General features: G+C 46.7%; 2 pseudogenes; both read right to left on the bottom strand.

Annotated features, from left to right (window-relative positions):
* Positions 1–7,822: 7,822 nt before the first annotated feature.
* On the bottom strand, positions 7,823–9,442 carry LOC136527133 (cytochrome P450 89A2-like; annotated as a pseudogene).
* Positions 9,443–13,530: 4,088 nt separating this feature from the next.
* LOC136527078 (cytochrome P450 89A9-like) lies at positions 13,531–15,106 on the bottom strand (annotated as a pseudogene).
* Positions 15,107–15,899: the final 793 nt, after the last annotated feature.

Genomic DNA, 15,899 nt, shown 5'->3' with positions numbered 1-15,899 from the left:
TTGGTGATTTTTAGTATTCTGACGTGGACAACTGAATATATGTTAGTAAATTATGTGGTTTGCTAATGTGAACATAGCTGAATGAAGACATACACCTTGTTCGCTTGATCGTTTCTGTTGCTTATAAGTCGGCTGATGCTGTTTTGTTGTGAGATAAAAATATTATATCATGGCTGATACGATCAAGCGAACAGAGTGATAATGGCATGCGTTAGTTGGATGTGCTAGTAGATGCTGATGTTGACACTTTGCATGATGAGATAGTTGAATGTGCTAGTGGGATGTTCTAGTGGATATTGATTTGGTCATTTTGTATGGCAAGATAAATTGCTAGTGGGGTTTATTTTTATAAGAGATATAGATTCCTTGTCTCATTTGTTCTCACAAAGACTCGTTCATTTGTCCAGTTAATTGTTTTTACTTGATGTGAAAAAATAATAATCTCACGTGCACAATCATGTTGGTATATTCGGCAAACAAACATATATCCCTCAAAAAAAAACATATACGGGAGTATATATAGCATCATTCGCCGCAACCAACAGGTTGCTGCTCAACTTGCAAAGTGCTAACTTTGCTAGCTTGTTCAGCATTCATGAGACTAATAGTATGAGTTACACACGATCAAATAGGGTTTGGTTCAATGAACTTCGTTATCAAAACCGTGCAAGTTTGGACAGTCCCCTCTCGATTTAACTGCGTTTTCCGGAAAAAATTTCTCCCTCCAATCTGAATTTTTATTTTATAGAAGACCACCTCTTATATATAGAAAAAATAGGAGAGGACGATGAAGAGCCCAGATCCACAATTCAAGAATCCAGTTGTCGGTGCATTGAAATAAGTGTATTGCCATGAGATTTTATAGTCTAACATTATTTAATAATTAAAATACACATATGTTTAAAGTTTAAACCATTACACAAAATCAAAATCCCACATGGATGTCGTCGGAGTTGTGCCAACTGCCAATCAGGCTCCATCAATCAAATAGTGAGAAACAAAAGTTAGTCTGCCTTTTTTCACAACTGAGCAATAAGTGTGTTGCCATGAGATTTTATATATACTAGATATGTAAGAAGGAAAAGGGGGTAAAAACAAACTAGTGCGGTGTTTGGATTAGGTTACCTCAAACATAACTCGTCGTAAGAAACTAGAAAAAGTGCTACTAAATAAAGACCAGAAAGGACAAACAAGAAAGATGAGAAGGAACAAAAATGAAAGGAACAAACCGCACAACAAACCATTACAACAATCTAGATAGAACATTCTAAAAAGATTGGATTATTTGCTAAATATGAACGCTACTCCTTGTTAACGACTCTACTAGCACGTGTGCTTGCAGGCGGAAACATCTAGACTGCTCATTTTTTTTCTCTCTCTACTTTATTTTCCTGCTTCCACCATGTTCCACTGTTGCCGCCGCCTGCTCCACCAAACAAAAAACATCGTCCCGTCCCTCCTCAACCAAACAACATATGGGATTGTCCCGTCTCTGGAAACTGAGACGGAACCATCCCATCCCACGATGTCTCTCAACCAAACATTAACTAAGAGTATTTGTTGCTGAGCGCTGGCATCCTGGCACTGCCAAGCAGCCTGATAGTTAGCACGGAAGCGTTCAGCCACAGTGTTGGAGTCGTCGCCCCACCCAAGGAAGTAGGTCACAAGGTACCTCACGCGTGGTCACGGCCTGCACGCCGATGGGCACACGCACCTGGGCGGCACAGTGAGAGAGAGGATGGGACAAAGATCGAGGCTGTCATGGGTGGGATTGTGCACCATGAGCGTCTGGCAGGTGGCGAGCCACTGGTACATATTGTTAGCGAATAGCGATGGTGGAGTAGGTCTCGTCATCGAACTGGATGATGTTGGACATGTTGTGCTAGTAATACCCCACATTGGTGTAGGCGTGACGTTGGACATGCTGTGCTAGTAGTACCGCGCGTTGGTGTAGGCGCAGGGACCGAGACGAGGAGAGCCGTGAGTCCTCGATCAGGCAGGCGACAGGGACGGCTATGGCAAGCACGGTGGCGTTAAGGAGGTAGGAGACGATGATGGGGTAGTAGTAGTACTGTAGGGCGGAGTGGAAGGCGAGGTAGCCATCAATGACCGTGGGGACATCATGCCACGTCTGAAACATCTCAAGGAAAACAAAGGCGGGTACAAAAGACGAACAATAAGACATAAAAAGGACCTCTAAAAATAAGAGTGCATCAAAAACCAAATCGGTCATCTTCTTTGTTCGAACGTTCACTGCCTGCCGGAGTTTGAAGATCGCACTGTGAAGACAACAAAGAAAAGGGACACCTGCAAATACCCTCGCCAAAAAAGGCTTTGAAGACCGAAAAAGCCACACGTCGCTGACAATGAGATTTAGTACCCACTGGAAGAACATCAGGTGGAGGTAACCTCCAAAGGACGCAGGCTTACAATCCTTCACCATCAGAATAGCGTGTTGAAGATGTCGAACTTTGCTGACTAACATACCAAAAGAAGAGTTTGAGGTCGCCACATCGAAAGCCAACCAATTGCTTTCTTTGATAAGCACACCAAAAGCCAAGATCTGAAGAAAAACAACAGATCTGACAGACCAAACTCTTACTGGTCCTTCGTCGACACTAGATCTTGCAAGTTGCATAACTTATGCCGCCTGGCCTTGCCATGGCCAACCGACTAGTTGCTTGCCTCAACTAGTGCCATGATCTTCCAAATTGCATAACTTTTGCACCTAGATCCAAATTGAGTGAACCAAAACTCCATTTTGATCGTCCCGACCAGCTCTTCAACAAGGTGCAGCCAAATATGTGATTGGAATTAGTCTTTCACAATGTCAACCCTTTGCTTCATCACTTTATACACATTGAGATGTTTAAAATTGCTCCTTAGTCATTGATGGTATTTGTGCACCAAATTATAGATATTCCTTACAAACATGTTGTAGCACAAAACTTGTGTAAATGTTAAGTCTAAATTAAATTATATCTTCTAACTAGCTTAAGTTCCTCCATTCATCATCGAGATGTGGCGATCGAAACGGTTTAGAATGATCGCCAACACACTTCTTTTACCAAGAAGTTAAAGATTGAGACGGGATTCAATATATGCCAACACTTGTGAACTTACAGTTGAAATATTGCTCATATCTCGTGTAATACACTCATAGAGTGAGGGAGCACGTGTTTTTTGCACTTGATGTTCTATTATCCTAAAGGTGGCATGTTTAGTATGTTGTATTGTATCCAACTAGAAGTTTGATTTATCATATTGCTCAATAAAAACTGCAACGGCTAAGGAATAGCATAATATTAGAAGTGAATCCATATATAAGATTGCACTCAAAGGATTTATTAATTAATGATTAATGTATAATAAGATGTATTTGAAAAGTATTATTGCCAAAATATTTTAGTATTTTACATTGGTATAAGATAATCTTAGCTGGAGACTAAAAATGGATGCTAATAAATACCTGCTTAAATATTTAATTTGATAACTAAGGGTCCCAATAACTATACAATATTTTTTTCACAAACCAATAAATATTCAACTAATAATCATCAAATAGATGTGCATAGCTATTTCAATTGAAAATAATTTTGTTGTTCACGCATAATTTTCTTTACACGCTTTCTAATGGTGACTAACAACTAGGTCCATCTTTTCCCACACAAAAGAGTGCCCCATAGTTCAGTGACTTGTGGTAAGACTTGATGTGTAATATATTTCATGCATTCGAATCTCACGAGATTTCTTTCCCCTTTCCCCCCTAAATTTCTTCTATATAAGGGATGGGTAGCGCAACTTCATTCTCACCGAAACACATTCGCTCTAGCAAGAAATACATTCCTTGCTTGCTCACATACTGGCTATAACATCTTGTTGTTCTTTGTTCTAGGATGCCGAGGAGGGCAACAAGGTCAGGGGTGAGGTTCATTGAGGATGATAGAGATTGTAGTCTTACATTCTTCAAGCGACGCTCTAGGCTTTTCAAGGCTGCTTCTGACCTCTCCGCCCTCACCGGTGCGAAGGTTGTCATGGTGTTGGAGTCCGAAACTAGAAAGTTTTCCTCTTTCGGCACCCCAAAGGGTGCCCCCATTGTTGACTCTTTTGTTTCAGGGAATGCACCAATAGATTCTGACACCAGTGAAGAAGACAATGCAAGAATCACTAGCTTACAAAATGAGTTGTTCTAGGTGGAGAAAGCCAAGGCCATGGAGGATAAGAGCTAGGAAGGATGAGAACATGGCACGGGCTAAAGAGATCCAGGAGACCTCAAGGTTTTCCAAGTTTGTTTATGGTAGCATAGAGGATCTTGATGCCCATGATCTCTTTGAGATGTATCGTGAGCTCTCAAGGATCAAGCAAGCGATCAATGATCTATTGCTTACCTTTGCTCCTCCATGAGAATCGAGTAGAAGCCAACGGTCACCTACAAGCTCCACCACTTTTTCAGCCTACTTGGTGGCACTCAATGCCTTCATATGTGGCAATGCCACCAAATTATTCTCCATGTGCTCCTTCCCAAGCATCCTTCCACCAACGTCCATGAGACCTCCACAAGGTGATGGCTCCAATAGGGTTATGTCTGAATCCTCTTTTGCTAGAGAAAGCTCTGCTGGGGGTGATGTAGGAAGCAATATTAGTGGTCTTGTCTTCACTTGGGACTAGTTGTTGCAAGTTTAATGGTTTTGTCTTTTTCTATAATTTGAATTATCTGTGAGCTAGCTTTGGAACTAGGTGAATAAATGAGGTTTAGGTCATCCAGTCAAACCTCTTATCTGGGCATTCATGCATGTATGCGTGTATTGTGGGCCTAACTCTTGAAGTTTGTTTCACGAGTTTCATCCTACATCCGTGCAATGCATTTGAAATCTTCCATGTTTTGAATAAAGGGATTGTTTTGGTTGAAAAAGTAAAGGTGTTGCTCACGATGTACAGAAGAACATCAACATGGATTTGCATTCTAGATATTTATGTTTTGCATCAATTTTGATTATTTTTTCTATATTTAGAATATGTTGAAGTTTTTATGGATGATAAAATATAATATATTTACTTTATTTCTGATGTTTTAAAATCTCTATCAGAACATGTCCATGGAAAGAAATTGAAGCCACACAAGTAGCAATGACTAGGGATCTTTAATGGGAAAATTGGTTCTAGCACTAAAAGAATGTTCGTTTCATGAAATCTATCCCTATAATAATAATAAAGAGGTAAAATTTCTACCTTATTTTTAGTCTGGACTTTTTTTTTGTCTGGCAACATGAACACGAACCCACAGATCCACCCTCGTCATGCCTCATCCTATAAACAGTCGACTCGGCACCCACATCGTCTCGATCCTCGTCCAATCTATCACCAGAACACCTCAATGTCCAAGAGACGAGGCGAAATACCCCTTCTCCATCGGCGGTCAATGTCGATGTCAAGCCGAGCCAAGGCGAGGGCGCGGGGCAGTGACGGCAAGGTGGCGTCGAGTCGCGAGAGCAGGCTGCGACGGAGAGGCGGCGTCCAGTCGCGAGGGCAGGCCGCGACGGCATCAAGTAACCTATAAATCTATACAATATTCACGTCGTCACGGGCGTGGGCCCTCCATGGCTCCTCCATGCGCGCGGGCACAGGGCTCCGCCGTGGCTTCGTGTGCTTGGGCACGCCGGAGACGGAGAAGAGAGACACGGAGGCGAAGGTCGAGTGCTCGGCGGGGTCGCTTACACAGACGAGGCTCACGAGCGGATAACAAGGGAAAAGAGAGATGCGTGAGGAGAAAAAGGAGAGAAATAAAAAAAATAAGAAAAGAAAAAAAAACAAGAAAGGCAAGATGAATACCGAACTGAACCAGAAGGCACTGCGGACCAAATAAATAAAACTCGCAGCTCTTGCCAGTGGTCTGCAGTGCAGCCTCGCCGTATCCCACATTGACTGGTTCCACCACCTCGCCTTTGACTCTGTCTTCAATGATCCATATGGAGACCCAAATAAAAAATAGGTCATGGATGGTACTATATCAACCTACGACAGAATATCTATATGTGAGACCTATTTTGGATTATAGCAGAGACACAACTTAAATATGAGTATCCTGTCTTCTGAAAACTCATTTGCAGAAAGAGTTCTCTTTTGGGTCCTGTTGCTGGAGAAGACAAAAAAAAATATTAAACCATTTACCTATAGCGCTACCCAAATATGAAATGTGTCTTGTATTTTAGGTGATGTTGTTGAAGATAGTCTTAGAGCTCTACGGTGTCGCCCGCTTACACCAAGCTTCAGTGCCTTGATGAGGTGCACAAAGGATGATATGCCGCAGCTAGCTCAACTGGACCTAGGGCCCCCTTGTCTGGTGCCAACACCAAACAGGGCTTCGTTACTGCTAGTAAACTTTAGTCCCTATTACATTGAATATTTAGATATTAATTTGGAGTATTAAATATAGACTAATTACAAAAAGTAATTGCACAATTTGAGACTAATTTACGAGACGAATCTATTAAGCCTAATTAGTTCATGATTTGACAATGTTGTGCTACAGTAAACATGTGCTAATCATAGAATAATTAGCCTTAATAGATTCATCTCGCTAATTAGCCACGGCTTCTACAATTAGTTTTATAATTAGCTCATATTTAGTCTTCCTAGTTAGCATCCGATCATTCGATGTGACACGGATTAAACTTTAGCCTCTGGATCCAAACACCTCAAGTCGTGGAACTCCACCCTGCACGGATCCCCCAAGTCAAGAGCTCAGGAAGAAGGTGAGTGGATTTTCCATTAATGCTCAACATGGGAAGAAGAGAGCTAAACAGCGGGTTATTTGCAGTGTTAGCTCCAAATCAGCACCAGTACATAAATGATTTCGTGATACACTACCCAATGATTAATGCAAAATACCTTAGGATTTTCGGAGGCAGACGTCTTATTTACAAAGGCGGTCGAAAGATGCCTGCCTCCTAAAATGGATTTATGAAGCTGGGCGTTTTAGGAAATAGGCCTGAGGCCCAAGAGGCGCAGAGAGAAGCAACAGGTGGGATGCGAAGCTAAAAATTGTGGCTTCGCCTCGCTTCATCCTCGATCTGTGGGCCTAGGGCGTGGAGGCTGGCCTGAGCGTTGTCCATCTCTCAACGTGGAACGAGGTGGAGGCTGGCCTGAGCGTTGTCCATCTCTCAACGTGGAACGATGCCGTTCCTTGGCACGGCAATAGAACTTGCGCAGTGGAGAAGCCTCAATGCATGCGCAAAGTTCAGTGTCCGACCGCATGGCTTGCACAGTGGAGAAGATGGGCCTGAGCGTTGACGTCGTCGGAGCATAGGCGAGCCCGAGACGGTGTCGTCCATTTGATGCAGAGGCAAGTCTGAGATCAGGTGAGGGAGGTGAGCCGTCGAGAGAAGAGATGAGACCAAGGATGGGCGTTCGGTAAAGATAAGGTAGAGAGAAGGGTACTGAAGACATTTTACCGTTTTCATCTAGCACGAGGAGCTATCATTTCTCCAAATAGAGAAGCTGAAGCAAAAAAAAATTATTTCATTCGAGAAGTCATAGCAGATGAAGCTGTTTTAAAGAGTTGGAGCTCTATCAAACGTGCTCTCAATGGGATAGTGGGCACACTGTGCATGCTCCACCTGCTAGGTAGGTAGCATTTGGGATACTATAGAGTACAACCAAAACATATATAAGTGCATGACAATTAACGACGCAATTACAATTATTGTCAGTCTACAACCTATGCACATAACACTTTTTTTTTTCAAGAACACCAACAGAGAAAAATAATAATAAACGAACAGTGGTATGTGCACGGGTTTGTAGCCTACCTACCGTTGTTCGTTTATATATTTGAGCCAACCGAATTTTGTCTGACAACCAAGTGAGTTTGTAATGGCACCTTCATATCGGTTATAATCTCCCGAGTTTCTCTGTCATGTCGAGAGATTCTCCCACGGCACCAGCTGTAGCCCGTTTCCACTCGAACCGCATGACCAGATCCTCAACAAACGACTGCAACACCGTCATAGCAACCGCAGCGCCTGGACACGCCCTGCGCCCGGCACCAAAGGGTATAATCTTCATCGTCTCCGGTCTGCTGCTGCCACCGCTGGTACAATGGACGCCGGAGCCTTCTCCACCTTCCATGAACCGCTCAGGCCTGAACACGTCGGGGTCAGTCCACGAAGCTGCATCCCGCCCAATGATAGCCACACCGAAGTTCACAACGGACCCCTTGGGTATCACATATCTGTCAAGGGAGACGTCCTTGTCCGTGGTGTGTGCCAAGAGGTAGTGCGCCCGGCGGGTGAAGACGAAGGGCTTCGAGCACTACGGCCTCCACGAATGGCTTCTGCTGCTCACCACATGTCATGTGGTGGTTGCTGCTGGCTCGCCCAGCGATGTCGTTTCGCAGCTTTTGCTGGATGTCCTATTGGAACGAAGATGCTTGTATCATGCATAATCAAAATGACATCTTCTATCTTTTCAGTAGACGTTTGTTACTTTGTTACCTGATGGAGGACAAGGCGTGCCATGATTCACTCGAGTGCCGTTGTCGTGGTCTTTACCGCGGCGTTCATGTACTCCCAGCACAGGCTCACCATCTCATCTTCTCCTAGTTCAAGCCCTAGAAGGGTATCCACGTAGCATCGAGGGTCTGCTGCGTCATGTCCAACAACCTCCTCTCTCCTTGTTCGGCAAGCACTGATGATAGTGGTCACCAGAACATGGTGCCTCCTTTGAGCGTTCAAGAGCTTCCGCCACCTGGGAAAATAGCATACGACCTGGAGGAATGCAGGCACGCGTCTAGCTCAACGATGAGCGGTATGATCTCGGCATGCAGGTCTCGCAGACGTCCGAGCATGTCTTCCTCGACCCCGTCGCCGAAGCAAAGCGTGGCGAAGAAGCCGAAGACGTCATGCCGGAACGTCTCCAATGGGACAACGACACCGCCGCCGCCGTCCTCCCCTGCTGCTGCCGACTCGAGGACCATGACGAGCCTATCGCCGGACGACCGGAGCACATCCTTGACATGCGCTGCCCCGAGGTACGGGCTGAGGTTCTGGCGGAGGAGGCCCCAGCGGCTGCCCGTAGGTGGCGCTGTTCACACCATGGCTGTTCAGTCCGCTGTACCATGATGTCGGGCGGTGCGCGAAGGTGGTGCCCATGTCACCATGTGCACGAGGGCGCGGTGCGCGAGATCATGGCAGGAGATGAATATGGCTGGCTTGCTGCCGACCCAGAGGGAGACGACCGGTCCATGAGCAGCGTGGAGACGACGAAGAACCTCGGTGAGAGAAGTGATAGTGGGAGGGTGGAAGAAGAGATTGCCTATGAGCGGGAGACATGGCCATGGTGAAGGAGGGAGCGAGTTTCCATTGCAGTATGGCTTGCGATTCTTGGAGGTGGTTACCAGCAGTAAGAGAGGAAGGAGAATAATTCCAGAGAGGAGTAGGAACATTGCCATTGTTGAGATGAGATAAAGTGAATTGTGTTGTTGGTGGCGCATCTGCTATATTTGTATTTGTAACCCACTAGCTTTTATAGGGTTTCTGAGCAGAGATTGATGCATGCTGTGTATTGTCTGTTTTTTCCCTTTTTACGGATCAGGGAAAGATGGCTTCCAATGTGTTACAGTTATCATAAATATCTTCAAATATCTCCTGCACCAGTCTTCTACAAGCTAGTTTATACCTAATATAAGTGACGATAGACTAATCATGTGGTTGTTAAGAAAAAGATCAGGCTGAAGATATCCCACCCTTGATTTCGATTTACAAAAGCAGTGGGGGCATGTAGATTCAGGTACAGAGGGCTAGTTTGGCAAAGCTCCAAGAGCAGCTTGCAGGTTGATTTCAGTAGAAGCTCTATCAAACAGATTTTTACTGAGAAGTAATTCTTTGTTGGTTCTATGAGGTGGTTCTCTAAAATAAACTAGGAGCTGAGAGCTGAAAAATAACTTCTCCTGATTCAGATCACGCACATAATCACTATATGCACAGAGTTTATTGTAGAGAATTATAGAAAATCAATTTCAATCAGAGAATCACTTTGTCACCGAGAATTAGCTTCCAAGAAAATCTGAAGCAGGAAGAGCTCTACCAAACTAACCTAGAAGTAGATAAACAAACAGCATTGTCACTACCGGAGACCGGCTCTTTGCCGAGTGCCAAGTGGTTTGCCGAGTGTTGTTTTTCGGGCACTCGACAAAGACGCCTTTGCCGAGTGTTTTTTTTGACACTCGGCAAAGAAGCTCTTTGTCGAGTGTTTTTTTTTGACACTCGGCAAAGACGCTTCTTTGCCGAGTGATTTTTTTTTGACACTCGGCAAAGAAAATTTCAAAGCATATTTTGAAGCAGTAAATTAATTCAAATGAAAAAGTTTTCAACTACAAAGTTGTACAACTCAACAAGATGTACAATGTTTGTTTTGGTCTTTTCTTCATATGACAAAGTGAAAGTAAATTTGTTCACAAATCTAACATATCTCTATTGTAGTTTATGAAACTACAAGAGAGATATATAAGATTTGTGAACAATGTTAGAACGACCATGTCGGATGAACAGATGACCAAACAACCAAAATAAACTTTGTAGATCTCAAAATGTTGTGAAACATTGTAGTTGGCAACTTTTTGATTTGAAATCATCTTGTCATGCAAAACTGTGTTTGATTTTCAAAATTTTAAAATTCGAACTTTTCAAACGACCTCGGATGGAAAAACAACCAAAATAAACTCTGTGGATCTCGAAAAGTTATGAAACATTGTAGTTGGCAACTTTTTTATTTGAAAACATCTTGTCATGCAAAACTGCGTTTGAATTTCCAAATTTTAAAATTCAAATTCTGTAAACGACCTCGGATGGAAAAACTTCCTAAACTAAAAGTGTAGATCTCGAAAAGTTGTGGTTGGTGCACGGGCTCTCCATGAGATCGTGGAAGTGGCCCGGAGGGTCTTGCTGGGGCTGCGTGCCCATGTGATCGGCCGCGGCGACCGACGCAAAGTTAGCCGGTTGGCGGCGATCCTTTCTGTTCTTTTTCCCCTCTGCGTGGAGGGGCCCTCGTCTTGATCCTGGCGCTTGGCCTTACCTTTGTCGCAGCCCCCGTTGAAGCGCGGCAGAAAAGGCGCTTGCTGGGGGTGTTGGACAAAGGTCCGTGGTTCCAGGCTGTCAGGGCTGGGACCCCGGTCGACGCTGCGCGCGTCTTGGTTCGGCCCGAGCCGCGCGTAGATAGGCTGTCGGCACGGGGCGGTCGTCAAGTCAAGACGAGGAGCGGTTGTGGCTTCTTGTGCCGCAATCGGTGGTTGAGACGATGACAGGGTGTAGTGCCCCATCTGCTGCGTCCCTGTTCCCCGGACAGGGAGCGAGGTCGTGAGTCGGCGTCGCGATATGGAGTACTCCGTCTGTTGAACGACGGCGGTCTCCAACAGTGCCCGGAGGTCCTGGTGGATTGCCCGTCCACGAGGGTCGTTCGGCTCGGGCAGGTCACGCAGGAGCATTGCCGGCCAGCGGCAACGTTCTGACTGGCCCGAGCGAACTGTGGGGGGTCGGTCCCCCGAACCGGAGCATTGCGCTGGGGCTGACGGGCGCGACCCCGAGCGCCGCTCGCAGGTCTATGCGCACGGGGCGCAGTGTGGTGCGCCGAGCGCGTTGGTGCAGTTGGTGGCTGATGCGGCCACTGTCGTCGTAGATCCTCCTCGTGCTCACGTGTGAGCTCGGGGGTCTTCGCGTGAGGGCCCGGCGGGGATACGGTGATAAAAACTGGATAATGGTTGAAGCCCCCAATACTGTCGATGTCGTTGTAGGATGTCAGATGTGCACGGGGGTCGAGCTATCTTCTTCAGGAAGGATGGACGTCGGTACCTGCAAATACTTTTGGATGCCTAGTGGCATGTGAGGAGCCACGCTATGTTCACCCGGTATGGCAAATCCTGGAGCCCATACCGCGATCGATGCCCCCGGTCGGATGACTCCAGTAGGCTCTCAGTGCGTCGGTCGAAGAAGAGCGGTGAGCAGGCTTCCCACGAGCCCCGGTCGTGGGGTCGGAGTCGCGGGGTCAGAGTAGGAAGCAGCATTTTGGGCCAAGCCTTCCGATTGGAGAGACTGCTTGGAGACGGCTAGTGCCTGAAGCGAGTGCTCCGGTCGGAGAGGTGGGCCAAAGAAGTTGACGAGCGGGCGCCTGTTCTTAAGGGTAGACCTTCCGGTCGACGACCGGTCTTCCCTTCTGTCCTGCTGTGTTTTAGTTTTTTGGGCCGGCCGATGAAATATATATTGTTTTCCTGGGCCGAGCCCGAGCGTGGAATCGAGGGATCCCGGGTTTATGAACCCGACACATAATTAGTTCATATTTAGTCTTCCTAGTTAGCATTGGAACATCCGATGTGACACGGACTAAACTTTAGCCCCTGGATCTAAACACCTCAAGTTGTGGAACTCCACCCTGCACGGATCCACCAAGTCCGGAGCTCAGGAAGAAGGTGAGTGGATTTTCCATTAATGCTCAACATGGGAAGAAGAGAGCTAAACAGCGGGTTATTTGCAGTGTTAGCTCCAAATCAGCACCAGTACATAAATGATTTCGTGATACACTGTCCAATGATTAATGCAGGTGGTCAAAAAATCCAACCATCTCCTAAATACCTTAGGATTTTTGGAGGCAGACGTCTTATTTACAAAGGCGGTCGAAAGATGCATGCCTCCTAAAATGGATTTACGAAGCTGGGCGTTTTAGGAAATAGGCCCGAGGCCCAAGAGGCGCAGAGAGAAGCAACAGGTGGGATGCGAAGCTAAAAATTGTGGCTTCGCCTCGCTTCATCCTCGATCTGTGGGCCTAGGGCGAAATTTCCCTCGACATGGGCGGAGGGAGAGGTGGAGGCTGGCCTGAGCGTTGTCCATCTCTCAACGTGGAACGACGCCGTTCCTTGGCACGGCAACAGAACTTGCGCAGTGGAGAAGCCTCAATGTGTGCGCAAAGTTCAGTGTCCGACCGCATGGCTTGCACAGTGGAGAAGATGGGCCCGAGCGTTGACGTCATCGGAGCATAGGCGAGCCCGAGACGGTGTCGTCCATTTGACGCAGAGGCAAGTCTGAGATCAGGTGAGGGAGGTGAGCCGTCGAGAGAAGAGATGAGACCGAGGATGGGCGTTCGGTAAAGATAAGGTGAGAAGGGTACTGAAGACATTTTACCGTTTTCATCTAGCACGAGGAGCTATCGTTTCTCCAAATAGAGAAGCTGAAGCAAAAAAAAATCATTCGAGAAGTCATAGCAGGTGAAGCTGTTTTAAAGAGCTGGAGCTCTATCAAACGGGCTCTTAATGGGAAAGTGGGCACAGTGTGCATGCTCCACCTGCTAGGTAGGTAGCATTTGGGATACTATAGAGTACAACCAAAACATATATAAGTGCATAATAATTAACAACCCAATTACAATTATTGTCAGTCTACAACCTATGCACATAACACTTTTTTTTCAAGAACACCAACAGAGAAAAATAATAATAAACGAACAGTGGTATGTGCACGGGTTTGTAGCCTACCTACCGTTGTTCGTTTATATATTTGAGCCAACCCAATTTTGTCTGACAACCAAGTGAGTTTGTAATGGCACCTTCATCTCGGTTATAATCTCCCGAGTTTCTCTGTCATGTCGAGAGATTCTCCCACGGCACCAGCTGTAGCCCGTTTCCACTCGAACCGCATGACCAGATCCTCAACAAACGACTGCAACACCGTCATAGCAACCGCAGCGCCTGGACACGCCCTCCGCCCGGCACCAAAGGGTATCATCTTCATCGTCTCCGGTCTGCTGCTGCCACCGCTGGTACAATGGACGCCGGAGCCTTCTCCACCTTCCATGAACCGCTCAGGCCTGAACACGTCGGGGTCAGTCCACGAAGCTGCATCCCGCCCAATGATAGCCATCTGTCAAGGGAGACGTCCTTGTCCGTGGTGTGTGCCAAGAGGTAGTGCGCCGGCGGGTGAAGACGAAGGGCTTCGAGCACTACGGCCTCCACGAATGGCCTCTGCTGCTCACCACATGTCATGTGGTGGTTGCCGCTGGCTCGCCTAGCGATGTCGTTTCGCAGCTTTTGCTGGATGTCCTATTGGAACGAAGATGCTTGTATCATGCATAATCAAAATGACATCTTCTATCTTTTCAGTAGACGTTTGTTACTTTGTTACCTGATGGAGGACAAGGCGTGCCATGATTCACTCGAGTGCCGTTGTCGTGGTCTTTACCGCGGCGTTCATGTACTCCCAGCACAGGCTCACCATCTTATCTTCTCCTAGTTCACGCCCTAGAAGGGTATCCACGTAGCATCGAGGGTCTGCTGCGTCATGTCCAACAGCCTCCTCTCTCCTTGTTCGGCAAGCACTGATGATAGTGGTCACGAGAACATGGTGCCTCCTTTGAGCGTTCAAGAGCTTCCGCCACCTGGGAAAATAGCATACGACCTGGAGGAATGCAGGCACGCGTCTAGCTCAACGATGAGCGGTATGATCTCGGCATGCAGGTCTCGCAGACGTCCGACCATGTCTTCCTCGACCCCGTCGCCGAAGCAAAGCGTGGCGAAGAAGCCGAAGACGTCATGCCGGAACGTCTCCAATGGGACAACGACACCACCGCCGCCGTCCTCCCCTGCTGCTGCCGACTCGAGGACCTTGACGAGCCTATCGCCGGACGACCGGAGCACATCCTTGACATGCGCTGCCCCGAGGTACGGGCTGAGGTTCTGGCGGCGGAGGAGGCCCCAGCGGCTGCCGTAGGTGGCGCTGTTCACACCATGGCTGTTCAGTCCGCTGTACCATGATGTCGGGCGGTGCGCGAAGGTGGTGCCCATGTGCACGACGGCGCGGTGCGCGAGATCATGGCAGGAGATGAATATGGCTGGCTTGCTGCCGACCCAGAGGGAGACGACCGGTCCATGAGCAGCGTGGAGACGACGAAGAACCTCAGTGAGGGAGGTGATAGTGGGAGGGTGGAAGAAGAGATTGCCTATGAGCGGGAGACATGGCCATGGTGAAGGAGGGAGCGAGTTTCCATTGCAGTATGGCTTGCGATTCTTGGAGGTGGTTACCAGCAGTAAGAGAGGAAGGAGAATAATTCCAGAGAGGAGTAGGAACATTGCCATTGTTGAGATGAGATAAAGTGAATTGTGTTGTTGGTGGCGCATCTGCTATATTTGTATTTGTAACCCACTAACCACTAGCTTTTATAGGGTTTCTGAGCAGAGATTGATGCATGCTGTGTATTGTCTGTTTTTCCCTTTTTACGGATCAGGGAAAGATGGCTTCCAATGTGTTACAGTTATCATAAATATCTTCAAATATCTCCTGCACCAGTCTTCTACAAGCTAGTTTATACCTAATATACACTACCGGAGACGGCTTCTTTGCCGAGTGTCCCAAACTTTACCGAGCGCTTTTTATCGAGCACTCGACAAAGAGGCTGTTTGCCAAGTGTCAGAGATAAAGCACCCAGCAAACAATTGGCACTCGGCAAAGAGGTGGTTTGCCGAGTGCCCAGCAAGCACTCAGCAAACAATAACACTTGGCAAACAATAACACTCGGCAAAGGAGTGGTTTGGAGTGTCAGGACGGCTTGACACTCGGCAAAGGGCCGCATCCGTTAACGGCCGGCAGGCGCCGTTAATCATTTGCCGAGTGTCTTATCCTGACACTCGGCAAAGAGGCTCATTTGCCGAGTGTCATTTTTTTATACTCGGCAAATCATTTTTTTTTACTTTTGACCTTCAAACTTTTTCTACGGTCCTCATACAATACCTGGTACTCCATGTTCTAACGTGGCACATTTCTCGGACTTTTTTCTATATTTCTTTAATTTATTTCATTTAATTGAATTTTCTTGGATAATTCAAATTATAACTACTAGTCATTCGAATAATGAAAAAAAATGAA

The sequence above is a fragment of the Miscanthus floridulus genome, chromosome 19, assembly GCF_019320115.1.
Source record: "Miscanthus floridulus cultivar M001 chromosome 19, ASM1932011v1, whole genome shotgun sequence".
NCBI lineage: Eukaryota > Viridiplantae > Streptophyta > Magnoliopsida > Poales > Poaceae > Miscanthus > Miscanthus floridulus.
Note: the sequence above shows the minus strand (reverse complement) of the source record. Positions and strands in the feature narration are given on the sequence as shown.